The sequence below is a fragment of the Tursiops truncatus genome, chromosome 15 (genome assembly GCF_011762595.2).
Source record: "Tursiops truncatus isolate mTurTru1 chromosome 15, mTurTru1.mat.Y, whole genome shotgun sequence".
Classification (NCBI taxonomy): Eukaryota; Metazoa; Chordata; class Mammalia; order Artiodactyla; family Delphinidae; genus Tursiops; species Tursiops truncatus.
The window spans coordinates 61,859,207-61,872,294 of record NC_047048.1 but is presented as its reverse complement, the minus strand read 5'-3'; the positions used below and the strand labels follow the sequence as shown (position 1 = coordinate 61,872,294).

The 13,088-nt window shown below is 38.9% G+C and overlaps 1 protein-coding gene across 1 annotated transcript in view; it reads right to left on the bottom strand.

Moving 5' to 3' along the window:
* LOC109552655 (agouti-signaling protein) overlaps nucleotides 1–13,088 on the bottom strand; it is a 196,710-nt gene that overhangs the window by 18,351 nt on the left and 165,271 nt on the right. The gene's annotated exons all lie outside the window — the stretch shown is intronic.

Below are 13,088 nucleotides of genomic sequence, written 5' to 3'. Positions count from 1 at the left end.
GTGGAGAGGGCCTTGACTCTTTCATCAGAGTAAACCGACCCTAGCAACCAGAGACTGGAATGAGTCAGAGATACATCTGCTAGTTGAGATGCTGAATCTGGAGTCCTGAGAGTCTGGCACGCCCTGTTTTTCTTTTAAAATTAATTAATTATTTATTTATTTTTGGCTGCATTGGGTCTCTGTTGCTGCGCACGGGCTTTCTCTAGTTGTGGCGAGCGGGGGTTACTCTTCATTGTGGTGCGCGGCCTTCTCATTGTGGTGGCTTCTCTTTTTGCGCAGCACAGGCTCTAGGCACGTGGGCTCAATAGTTGTGGCTCGCGGACTCTAGAGCACAGGCTCAGTAGTTGTGGCACACAGGCTTAGTTGCTCCACAGCATGTGGGATCTTCCCGGACCAGGGATCGAACCTGTGTCCCCTGCATTGGCAGGCTGATTCTTAATCACTGTGCCACCAGGGAAGTCTGGCACACTCCGTTTTTTGATAATGAGGAAATCTGGGAAGTATAAGGGATGGCTGGCTGAGGAAAGTGGAGACCTCTCTTTTGTTGCTGGTGGGGTTGGGGAAAGTAGGATGGGAATGGATGGCAGGAAGAGAAGAAAGCTTGTGGATACTGACAAAGACTCTCTCCCTGACCAAACTTTAGTTAGGCTCCTCTGAGCCCTCTTCTTAACTAGGCCTTGACTTTGGCCCTCCATTCTGTCTTTGGCTTGCATAGCTCAGGTTTAGCAAGAATGCTGTCAATTTAGTGAGAATCCTCCCACCCTTGATATCTGATCACTCGATATCTAATTACGTTTCTCATCCCCCACCTCTGAAAACCTGACTTTAGGGAGAATCCTGTTAGGTCAGTTTAGCAAGGATCGCCTTACCCTTGATGTCTCCTCTTAGTAATTTTCCATCCCCTGACCCTCTTACTCTAATCATTGGCTAAAAATTCCCAACTGTCTTTGTTGTATTCTGAATTGAGCCTGATCTTCCTTTCCTATTGCAACAGTCTTGAATAAAGTCTTCCTTACCATCTTAACAAACATCAGAATAACTTTTTCATACGATACCAAAACAATTTGATCTCTTGGGCTATATCTATACACAGAGACTGATTTGACTGTTGTGACTGAATTGACTAGTCTAATTCTTATGCCTAACAGATGACAAATTGAATAATATTCTAATGGGTGGTTTGGGTCTTATGTGGACAGCCTGCTTCAGGACTCTTCTTCTGAGACCAAGAACCATGTGGTAGGCCCAGGCTCTGCCTAAGGGGTTCTGAGTTAGTATTCGAGAGAAGGCCTGATGCTGTGTTCTTCCTCAAGAAGCAAAAGGACACAAATCATTCAGGCAGCTGCATGTCAGTGTGAAATCTGTCGCCCTGTTCTACTGAAACAGGTGTCAAGAGTCCTGGCTTCCCAGATATGCCTTTCCAAAGTATATAAGGAATACAATGCTGGTAGGAGCTGCTAAAATGATTAACCTCCTGACATCATTCCCTTCGGACTGATTTAGTGCTTATCACTCAACAAAGGCCTTAGTGGGGACTTTATTGATTTTGGTTTTACTCTCCAGAAATTACTTCTCTCTCTTTTCTTTTCCCCAGTCATCATGCTGTCTTATGGTTTTCTTAATTCCTTTTACTTCCTTTACTTAATTCCTTTTACTTAATTCCTTTTACTTTACCTACAAGTGGCCTGAAGCTGGGTGGATGGTCTGCTACAGCTCTCAACAACTTTCCAGCAGAAGGAAGGGAAGAGGCTTTGATGTCAGAGAAATTTTCTGCAGAAAAGGATCAAGGCAGACCAAAGGAAATACAGCTGAGCAAATCTTAAAACGATGTATGAATTAGACAAACTTTGTGTTTAGACAAAGTAGAACAGGTTCTGAGACAGACACATGTGAAAGTGTTTTTTGGAATGGGTCAAGATCTCTTTTTTTTTTGGCTGCGCTGGGTCTTCGTTGAGGCACGTAGGCTTCTCTAGTTGTGGCATGCGGGTTCCAGAGTGCGCGGGCTCAGTAGTTGTGGTGTGCAGGCTCTCTAGCTGCAGTGCGCGTGGGCTTAGTTGCCCGGTGGCATGTGGGATCTTAGTTCCCCGACCAGGAATCGAACCTGCATCCTCTGCATTGGAAGGCAGATTCTTTTTTTTTTTTTTTTTTGAAGGCAGATTCTTAACCACTGGACCACAAGGGAAGTTCAGGGGTCAAGATCTCTTGATCGCACAAAGGTCCCCAAAATAGCCAAAGAAAACCCAAAGTGAATCCAATGTTGCATCTCTTAAGCCTCCTAGAGCCTCTCCAATGGAAATGGCAGAACAAATGTCCAGTGTTGCTGAAGCAAAACAAACGAATCCACAATTGAAAATATTAACCCGAGCTTTCCTCTAAGGGGCATTAAAATGTGCTGAAATGGGCATCCACTCTGAAAAACCAAACACTTAGAAAGGAAAAGGAAGATTTGCAATAAATGGAAGTTTGGTTGTCTGTTTTTTGCCCTAATAAATACGAAATGAACCAATTCTTCACATGCAGACTGATCCTAAATCCCAAATTCTACTCTGTGAGAGTCATTAGAAATCTGATACTACAAGTGACTTTTATTTATTTATTTATTTATTCATGCATTGGGTCTTCGTTGCTGCGCGAGGGCTTTCTCTAGTTGCGGTGCGCGGGGGCTACTCTTCATTGCGGTGCGCGGGCTTCGCATTGCGGTGGCTTCTTATGCTGCGGAGCACGGGCTCTAGAAGCGGAGGCTTCAGTAGTCGTGGCGCGTGGGTTTAGTTGGTCCACGGCATGTGGGATCTTCCCAGACCAGGGCTTGGATCCGTGTCCCCTGCATTGGCTGGTGATTCTTAACCACTGCGCCACCAGGGAAGTCCCTACAAGTGACTTTCTGAAGACATTTAAAGAAGTGCTAAAATATGATTCTGGAGTCAGGGCTGAGATTTTTAAAGTACCTCTTTCTATGGAATTTTTTTCTTTTACTGCTAGAAAATGGAAAAAGCAGGGTAAAGAGAAATAAGAAGCTACTAATTAGCGAAAGGTAGATTGCTTTCTTTATGCTAAACTCCTAACTACTCTGACCCACAAAAGTGAAACAAATAAATCTGTTTAGCTTTCCTGAAAATGAAGAAATGAGGGATGATCAACAAGTTCTTTAAACTGTCCAAAGTCGCAGTAGCTTCACTCACTCTGAAAGCAAATTTAAGCTTCCAGCTAGACTCACATGCTTCCCCTCAAAAAATGGAGGCCAAAGGAAATTTCTCACCTTGCAACAGAGGAGGCTTGGGACTTGCTTGTCTGTAATTTCAAGGACAAGAATAAGAAAACAAACAACCATGCTACAAAAATTATTTTAAACTTCACTCCATCTCATTGGCAGGAAGATTCTCACTGACCCACAATGAAAAGAAGAAATGTTTCATCATCAGAAAAGTAGTAGTAAACAGAGCAGGTTTTACAAAAGAAGCGAAAGTAAAGGGTAGCATTTATTTTACGTAGGGGATCTCTAGCAACCCAGGTTATTTGAAGAACCCAGAGGAGGAGCCAGGATTTCTGTAGGCAGCAGAAGAAAAGAAAAAAATTTTCTCCTACTTACAGTGCCCTTTATCAGCCTCTCTAAGGGAAGCCAGAGCTGAGCATCTTCCCTGTCCTTACACAGCAGAGGCAAGATGTGTTGCTGTGAGATTTTTAAAAGACCCCGGGAAGTCCCAGTAGCTGGCTTCCCCATCTCATCTCTTTGCTTTCAGCCAAGCAAAGACTGTCTTCATACTCATTCTGGTGGCCACAAGCCTTGTGGTCTAGTCTCCCTATTTTTCTCCCCAGTCTTTGGAATTAGAATTGGTGTTGACACTGAGGTCGCAAGGGCTTGGAAAGGAAGTGGTTGCACTGAGGATACTCATGCACAGGATTTAATGAGACCTTAGTTCAGAATGGATCCCAGGAGAGAGAATGAAACTTTGCCCTAATGAGTTAACCTGGAAAAACAAATCCTGCCAAAGAAGGGCTTAATTCAGCTTCTTTCAGAAATTCTGGGTGGACTAAGGAGTACTCGGTGGAGAAGCTAAACTCTAGGTGGGTAGATTGCTGAGGCCCAGCCTGCCTTATTAGTAAAATCTCTCTGGGAACTTTCAATATTGGTCTCATGATTTTCAAATTTCTACGTAAATTTTCAACAGTTGAAGGGCTGCCCTTCTGCTGACACGGTAAGTTATTAGGCTGTGGTGCTCCTCGTCTCACTCACTTGGGTTTTATTTGAATAAAGTAGAATTTACAAGGTCACAATTTATGACCCCTGGGTGATGTGAAGCTTTGAGACTCTTTAGAGGGGAGCAGCTTAATACAGGGCTAGGCAGCAAGCATTGTTTGTTTTAGTGGGGATGGTGGTAGAAGAATGTGATAGGTAGTGGCATGGTCCTACATTGATTTATCCTTATTTTTAGGGACCAACTTATTTCTGGTGGTTTATGGAGACAGGGGCAATTGGAAAGAGAAGTGAATAAGAAGTCAGAAGATCTGGATTCCTGTTCAGGTTTTTTTACTTTCTTTCTGTGATCCTGGCAAGTTACATGAACTGTCTGAACCTACTATCTCACCTGCCTACCATCCTGGGCTGAAAAGAAGATCAAATGAAATCATGTAGACACCTTGAAAACCGTGAAGCACTCCACAAATGTGAATGCTTTCTAAATTTTAATTCATTGTATGGCCCACCAAGTAAGCTCTTCAGATAAATCAAGAGTTTGAATATGGAATGGGGAGGAGGCAACATCCTGCATCTGATGGATTTTAGGTGACGGGAATAGAAGGCTATGAAAGATAGAACTAAGTGGGGGAAAAAAAGAAGAAAAAGGAGGGAAAGAAAGTAGAAAAGACATAAAATTCCTGAGAAAGACTTGGCTCCGACGCTGATTGGGCCTTATGACTCTAAAATATAATCCTATTCAAGTATGGAGCAATGGAATATAAATGAGTAATGAACATTATTATTTCCTTAAAAGTAATTAGCCAAAAGGACAAACACAGGTTGTCCAGCAGGCAAAATTATGAGCCTTTGGGGATAAATCAGGAGGTAAAACAGATTGTATGAGAATGGCAGGATGTGGGAAAGGATGGTGGTGAGGGTGAAAAGTGCTCTGAAGTCCGGGGACTTGGTTCCTGCCACTGACTCGCAGTAGGCCCTTGAACAAATTACTATCTGGTTGGTTCCCTAATCTATACAGACTGACCTCAAATCCTAAATGAGAGAGTTAGACTAAGTGATCTATTAAAAAAATTCCATCTTTGTTACTTTTATGTGACTTTGGACAAGTCACATAAAATGTGATATTCACCCATGTGCTCACCACAGATGTTAATGTTGTCCCCATATTTGCTTCAAAGTTTTAAACAAAGAAATAGAATGCTATAAATATAGCTCTCCATTCATTTCTCCTCCTTCTCCCAGAGGTAAACACTATCCTGAGTTGGTGAGTACCACTCCCATGAATATTTTTATACTTCTAGGTATATGATTTTGTAAAAAAAAAACATAGAAATGTTTTGAGGGTTTTAAACATTTACATAAATTGTTACATACCATATGTTTCCTGCTACATCTTGATTTTCAGCAATATCATACTATTGAGAAGTAGTATAGCCTGGTGGTCAAGCTCTAAGATTCCAGGGCAGATAGCCTGGGCTCATACCCTATCTCTACCATTACTAGCTGCACGATCTTGGGTAAATTGCTTAACGTCTCTGAACCTCAGTTTCCCCATATGTAAAGTAGGGATAGTAACATAGAGCTTCTGTGAGAATTAAATAAGTTAAAACATGTAAAGCCCATAGAATAATGCCTGCACGTAGTAACCACTATGTGTTTGCTACTATTATTTGAGATTTATCTATGTGGATACTTAAAGATTTAGTTTGAGATTTATCTATGTAGATAATTATATCTTTAGAAGGATAGATAATTAACTACTATACTACAGTTTTAACTCTAAAATAGTATTTCCTATAGAGGGGGTAGGTAGGTCAGGGGCCATCCTGGATTATAATCTCCTTGTGCACATGCGTGAGCGTTTCTCAAGGGGACCTAGATGATCTCATTTAGGTCTGATCCAGCTCAAAAGAGACCCTGTTATGATCTAATAGGATCAGACTCATTTCTGTCTTTTTAGACCTTCTAGATATGGTCTTTTATCAACTAATTATCCATCATTTACTTATTTTAGCTGAAAACCAAGAGAAGAATAAATAGCTAATTTCCTTAGTACTGTTCTGTTTATGTTTGAATTGTCAAGGTTAATTATTTGCTTTAATTATATTTTATGATATCTTGTCTTCATCAAGTCCATGAATGCTCATGGGTAAGTAAAAGTCTGCTCATATTCCCATGGAGCATTTGATTTGCTTGTCAGAGACTTAATCAGTATTTCCTTGAACTAACCTTTGTAATCAAAGCATAATGATGACTCCTCACAATAAATTATAAAGAGAACCTCACATTTTTCTAGTTATTCAAAATGAATAAACATTTAAGTTCATTTGGAAATACTGTATTATGACTCTTGATTCTGACTTCAGGCTATAAACATTCTTTTCAAGAGGAATGTTGAACATTCTATTTTCTCTCTGCACCATTCCAACTCTTCAAAGCCAGTGGGGTATGTTGAAAGAAAAGATCATATGCCAGAAAACCTGGGTTTGAACTCAAGCACTGCCATTTATTACCTAGTTGTGTAATTTTGGACTAGTTATTAAATCTCTCTGCATCCCTCATCTGAAAATGGGATATCTTATAGTGGTATTGTGAGAAATTCATTCATTTAACAAGTACTTATTAAGTACCCATAAACAGCTCCAAGCACAGTGCCAGACACATAATAGCTGCTTAATAAACACTAGTTTCCTTCTTTCTCAAAGTTTGGCGAGGTCTTATTAATATCTTCTAATGTATTCCAAGTGTAGATAATTAAGCTCTCTTTCCAAGATAATTGACATTTCTGTTAGTTTTGAAGACCCTCATGGTTTTCCCACATTGGGTAGAGTTGAGTTGGGCATCTCTCAAGAGTCCATTGGCTGGTTTTCACAAAAGGGCTATAATATAGGTGACCAGATGACTTCTAATAAGTGTGCGATTTGGGAAGTTCTCCAAGGTCAAGGGGCATGTCACAGGGTTGACATGATCTGATGAGAAGATGCTTGTGAACTCTCTCTAAAAACTCTGAAATGCTGACCTAGTACATGGTATTTCCAGGAAAGATTCTGACTAGGTCACTGGGCTGCCTCATTCAGGTTGCAGTTCCCTGTGTGGGGTGAGCTAGGCATGGACCATGTGGCCTGCCTGGGGTGGTGATGTCGCCCTTTCTGCACCATATCTGGAACTTATTGGAATAGTTTTTCTGGGGCAGAACTGCCTCTGAGGGCCGTACTCATCTCTGCTGATTGGAAGGAAGTGGCTTTGAGAGGTGAGGCCTGAACCATCTTTTCAGAGACAAGAGCCTAGCTCCCTCTGGTGCTATTTAAGAGGCCCCTAACACTTCTATCCAAAAATATCTTCCTTAATGAAATTTTACTTCTATCTGGAATTAGCACCACTCTTTAAGGGTCTTCCAGACACTGTAAAATTATTACCTTGAATTTCAGCTGAATAATGCCCTTGCTTGCTTTCATGCCTTGCTTTCATCATCAGTATGAATCTCTAAACAATGAACAGTTTAACTTAGCCTGTTTTTGAACTTTATCTAAATGGAGTCCCATAACTTTATCTTATGGGACTTGTTTCTTTTGTTTTACCTGTTGATGTGTGAATTTGTGGTTTAGTTACTTTTACTGCTGTATGGTATTCAATTGTGTGAATATCCCACAATTTATTTATCCGTATTTTACTAGGATGATCATGTGAGTTGCTCCCAGTGTGGGCCATTAATAACAGTGCTGCTCTGTATATTCTTTTTTTTTTTCTTTTTTGCTCTGAATATTCTCCTGGGCATACATACATTGGTTACTCCATATACTTACTTAGGAATGGAATTGATGGTTTTAAAGTTATATGCATGTTCAACTTAATTAGGTAGTGCCAAACTGTTTTCCACCTTCATTTTACCAATTTAACATTTCTGTCAGGAGTAGATATGAATTGTTCTTGCCCCATTATGTCACCAATATTTGTTTACTTTTTGACCTTAAAAAATTTTGCCCATCTTATATAAAACAGTATTTCATTACGGTGTTAACTTGCATTTTCTTGATTACCAAGAGATTGAGCATTCCCTTCATATTTTTATGGGCATTTGAATTTTCTTTTTCGTGAAATTCCAGTTCATGTCTTCTCCCCATTTTCCCATTGATTGTCTTTTTCTTATTGATTCATAAATATCTTGTGTACTAATCCTTTGTTGGTTATATGTATTGCAAATATTTTCTCCCAGTTTGTGGCTTGCCCTTGTACTCTTTTTATGGTATTTTGGATGAATCAAAATTCTTAATTTTAATGTAGTCAAATTTATTTTTCTTTCTGTATGTTTAAGAAATATTTTCCTATCCCATGGTCATAAAGATATTTTTCTATATTGTTTTCTAAAAGTTTTATAGGTTTACCTTTCACATTAAAATCTCTTTAACTTTTGATAGTGTATAATTTCAAACATATATAAAATAGAGAAAATAGCATATTAAACCCCTTTATTCCCTTTACCCAGCATCAAAAATGTTCAAATCAGGGAGTTCCCTGGTGGTCCAGTGGCTAAGACTCCATGCTCCCAATGCAGGGGGACCAGGCTCGATCCCTAGTCAAGGAATTACATCCTGCATACTGCATCTAAGAGCCTGCATGCTGTAACTAAAATTCCTGCATGCCATAACAAAACATACCACATGCTGCAACAAAAGATTCCACATGCCGCAACTAAAGATCCCGCATACTGCAACTAAAAAAAAAGATCCCGCATGCCGCAACTAAGACCCGGTGCAGCCAAATAAATAAATATTAAATTAAAAAGTTCATATCAGGGCCAATCTTGTTTTATCTATACTCCCATACTACATCCACTAGAACATAATATTTCACCCATTAATATTGTAGAATATATTTCTAAACTATAAGAATTACTTTAAAACGTTAACTATGATACTAATATCATACCTAAAATATTAAAAATTTCTTAATATCATCAAATATCTATTGAGTTCCTCATATTTAAATCTTTAGTAAACTTAGAATTCATTTTTGTACATGGCATAAAGTAGAAATTCAGTATAATTTTTTCCTATACATAACAACTGTCCCAGCACAATTTATTTAAAAGCTTATCTTTTTCCTTCCTTTCTGTAATGCTACCTCTGTCATAAATAAAGTTTCCACATATGCTTGAGTTTGTTTCTGGGATTTCTTTTCTGTTTCATTGGTATATTTGTTTTAAGATACTGTCTTAATTATTATAGCATTATAAATCTTGATATTTGGTAGGGGAAGTCCTTTGACTTTTTCTTTATCAGGAATGTCTTGGCTATTCCTGGTCCTTTGCTCTTCCATATAGAAATTATAGAAACATCTTGTCAAATTTTACACACAGGAAAACTGTTAGGATTTTTATCAAAATTGCATTAAATGTATGTCAATATGAGGAGATGTTACCTTTACAGTATCTTTTTATGTGAACCTATCTCTCCATTTATTTAGGTATTCTTCACTGTATTTCAATACAATTTTAAAATTTTCTCCATAGGGCTTCCACAACTTTGGTTAGACTTATTCCTAGGTATTTTTAATTTTTGTTATGATTGTAAATGGTCTCTATATAAATTTTATTTACTAATTGTTGCAACTGACTTTTATAACATGATTTTTACCCATAACTCTTGCTAAATTCTTTTAATTCTAATAATTCACCTAGAGATTCTTTTGGATTTTCTGCAGAGTTGAACATATACCCACAAATAAACACCATTTGCTCCCTCCCTTTCCAATCCTTATACTTTTTTTTTTTAACATCTTTATTGGAGTATAATTGCTTTACGTTGTTGTGTTAGTTGCTGCTGTATAACAAAGTGAATCAGCTATACGTATACATATATCCCCATATCTCCTCCCTCTTGCATCTCCCTCCCACCCTCCCTACCCACCCCTCTAGGTAGTCACAAAGCACGAGCTGATCTCCCTGTGCTATGCAGGTGTTTCCCACTAGCTATCAATTTTACATTTGGTAGTGTATATATGTCAATGCCACTCTCTCACTTCGTCTCAGCTTACCCTTCCCCCTCCCCGTGTCCTCCAGTCCATTCTCTACATCTGCGTCTTTCCAATCTGTATACTTTTTATTTCTTATTCTTACATTATTGTATTGGCTAGGGTCTTCAGTATAATGTTGAATAAGATGAAGCATTCTTGCTAATCTTTCAACAAAGGGGATACTTTAACATTTCACAATTACTTGTGGTAATAGAGATGCCCTTCATTAGATTAAGGAGGTTCCTTTCTGTTGCCTTTTATTTTATTTTTTTGGCTGTGCAGTGCGGCATGCGGGATCTTAGTTCTGGGACCAGGGATAAAACCCACACCCCATGCAGTCTTAACCACTGGATAGCCAGGGAAGACCCGTGCCTTTATTTTATTTTATTTTATTTATTTTTTTAATTTTATTTATTTTTGGCCGTGTTGGGTCTTCGTTTCTGTGCAAGGGCTTTCTCTAGCTGCAGCAAGTGGGGGCCACTCTTCATCGCGGTGTGCAGGCCTCTCACTCTCACGGCCTCTCTTGTTGTGGAGCACAGGCTCCAGATGCGCCGGCTCAGTAGTTGTGGCTCACGGACTTAGTTGCTCCACGGCATGTGGGATCTTCCCAGACCAGGGCTCGAACCCGTGTCCCCTGCATTGGCAGGCAGATTCTCAACCACTGCGCCACCAGGGAAGCCCCTTTATTTTATTTTATTTTAAATGATTTATTATTTATTTATATTTATTTATTTATGGCTATGTCAGATCTTAGTTGCGGCATGGGGGATCTTCACTGAGGCATGCGGGATCTTTTGTTGTGGCACGCAGGCTTCTCTCTAGCTGTGGCGTGGGGGTTTTCTCTTCTGTAGTTGTGGCACGTGGGCTCCAGGGCGTGTGGGCTCTGTAGTTGTGGTGCGCAGGTTCCAGAGCACGTGGGCTCTGTAGTTTGGGCATGCGGGCTCTCTTGAGGCGCGCAAGCTTAGCAGTTGTGGCACGCGGGCTTAGTTGCCCTGTGGCATGTGGGATCTTAGTTCCCTGTCCAGGGATCAAACCCGTGTCCTCTGCATTGTAAGACGGATTCTTTACCACTGGACCACCAAGGAATTCCCATGCCTTTTTTATTTTTGAATCATGAACAGATCTTGGATTTTCCTCATCAATTGGTACAATCGTATTGTTTTTCTCCTTTAATCTGTTAATGTGGTGAATTAAATTAATTTATTTTTCATTATTAAATCAACTTTGCATTCCTAGTATAAACCCAACTTGGTCACACAGTACTGTTTTTTCCTGTCTTGTTTTCTTTCACTATGTTTGTTTGGTTTTGGTATCAAAGTTATTCTACCTTCATAAGATGAAATGGGAAGTGTCCCTCCTTAAAAATTAAAAAAAAAAAATTTCTGGAAACTTTGTGTAAGATTGTCTATTCTTTGAAATTTTGGTAGACCTTACTTTCCAGGCTTATCAGCGTGCATCATACAGATTATGGTAAGATTTTAAAATTATGGTCCAATTTCTTTAATGGTCATGGGATAATTCAGATTTTCTATTTCTTCACCAATCAGTTGGAATTTATCTATTTCATATGCTTTCAAATTTGCTGCCTAAATTGTTTATACTATTGTTTGTATCTATTTAATCTCTTCACCACCTATCACATCATCTTTTATCATTTGTAATATTGTTTATTTTTACATTTTCTCTTGTTTACTTAATTAATTTTACCAGCGGTATTTCCAAACCACCAAATTTTGGCTTTGTTGATCTTCTTCATTGGATGTTTGCTTTCTTTTTCATTAATTTCTGATTTTTATTTTCTTTTGCCTTCTTTGAGTTTATTTTTCTATTTTTCCTTTAACATCATATACTGGATGCTTAATTCTTTAATTTTAACACTTTCTTCCCTTTTTTTCCTTTAAGGCTATGAATTTCCCTCTAAACAGTGCTTGGTTGCATCTCAACCATTTAGATACATAGTAGCTTTACTACTGTTCAGTTATAAGTATTTTCTTGTTTCCATTATAATTTTTCTTTTAGACTGTGAGTTAAGAAATTAAGTTTTAAAGTTTATAAATATGTGAGGTTTTTCAGTTTTTCTTTTTATTATTGGTTTCTTTTTAAAAATTTATTTATTTATTTATTTGCTGCATTGGGTCTTCTTTTTCTTTTAAACATCTTTATTGGAGTATAATTATTTTACAATGTTGTGATAGTTTCTGCTGCATAACAAAGTGAATCAACTATATGTATACATATATCCCCCTATCCCCTCCCTCTTGTGTCTCCCTCCCACTCTCCCTATCCCACTCCTTTAGGTGGTCACAAAGCACTGAGCAGATCTCCCTGTGCTATGCAGCTGCTTCCCACTAGCTAGCTATTTTACATTTGGTAGTGTATATATGTCAATGCTACTCTCTCACTTTGTCCCAGCTTATCTTTCCCCCTCCCCGTGTCCTCAAGTCCATTCTCTATGTCTGTGTCTTTATTCCTATCTTGCCACTAGGTTCATCAGAACCTTTTTTTTTTTTTTAGATTCCATATGTATGTGTTAGCATATGGTATTTGTTTTTTTCTTTCTGACTTACTTCACTCTGAATGACACAGTCTAGGTCCATCCACCTCACCACAAATAACTCAATTTCGTTTCTTTTTAAGGCTGAGTAATATTCCATCGTATATATGTGCCACATCTTCTTTATCCATTCATCTTGTCGATGGACACTTAGGTTGCTTCCATGTCCTGACTATTGTAAACAGCGCTGCACTGACCATTGTGGTACATGTCTCTTTTTTTTGTGTGTGTGTGTTTTGCAGTACATGGACCTCTCACTGTTGTGGCCTCTCCCATTGTGGAGCACAGGCTCCTGACACGCAGGATCAGTGGCCATGGCTCATGGGCCCA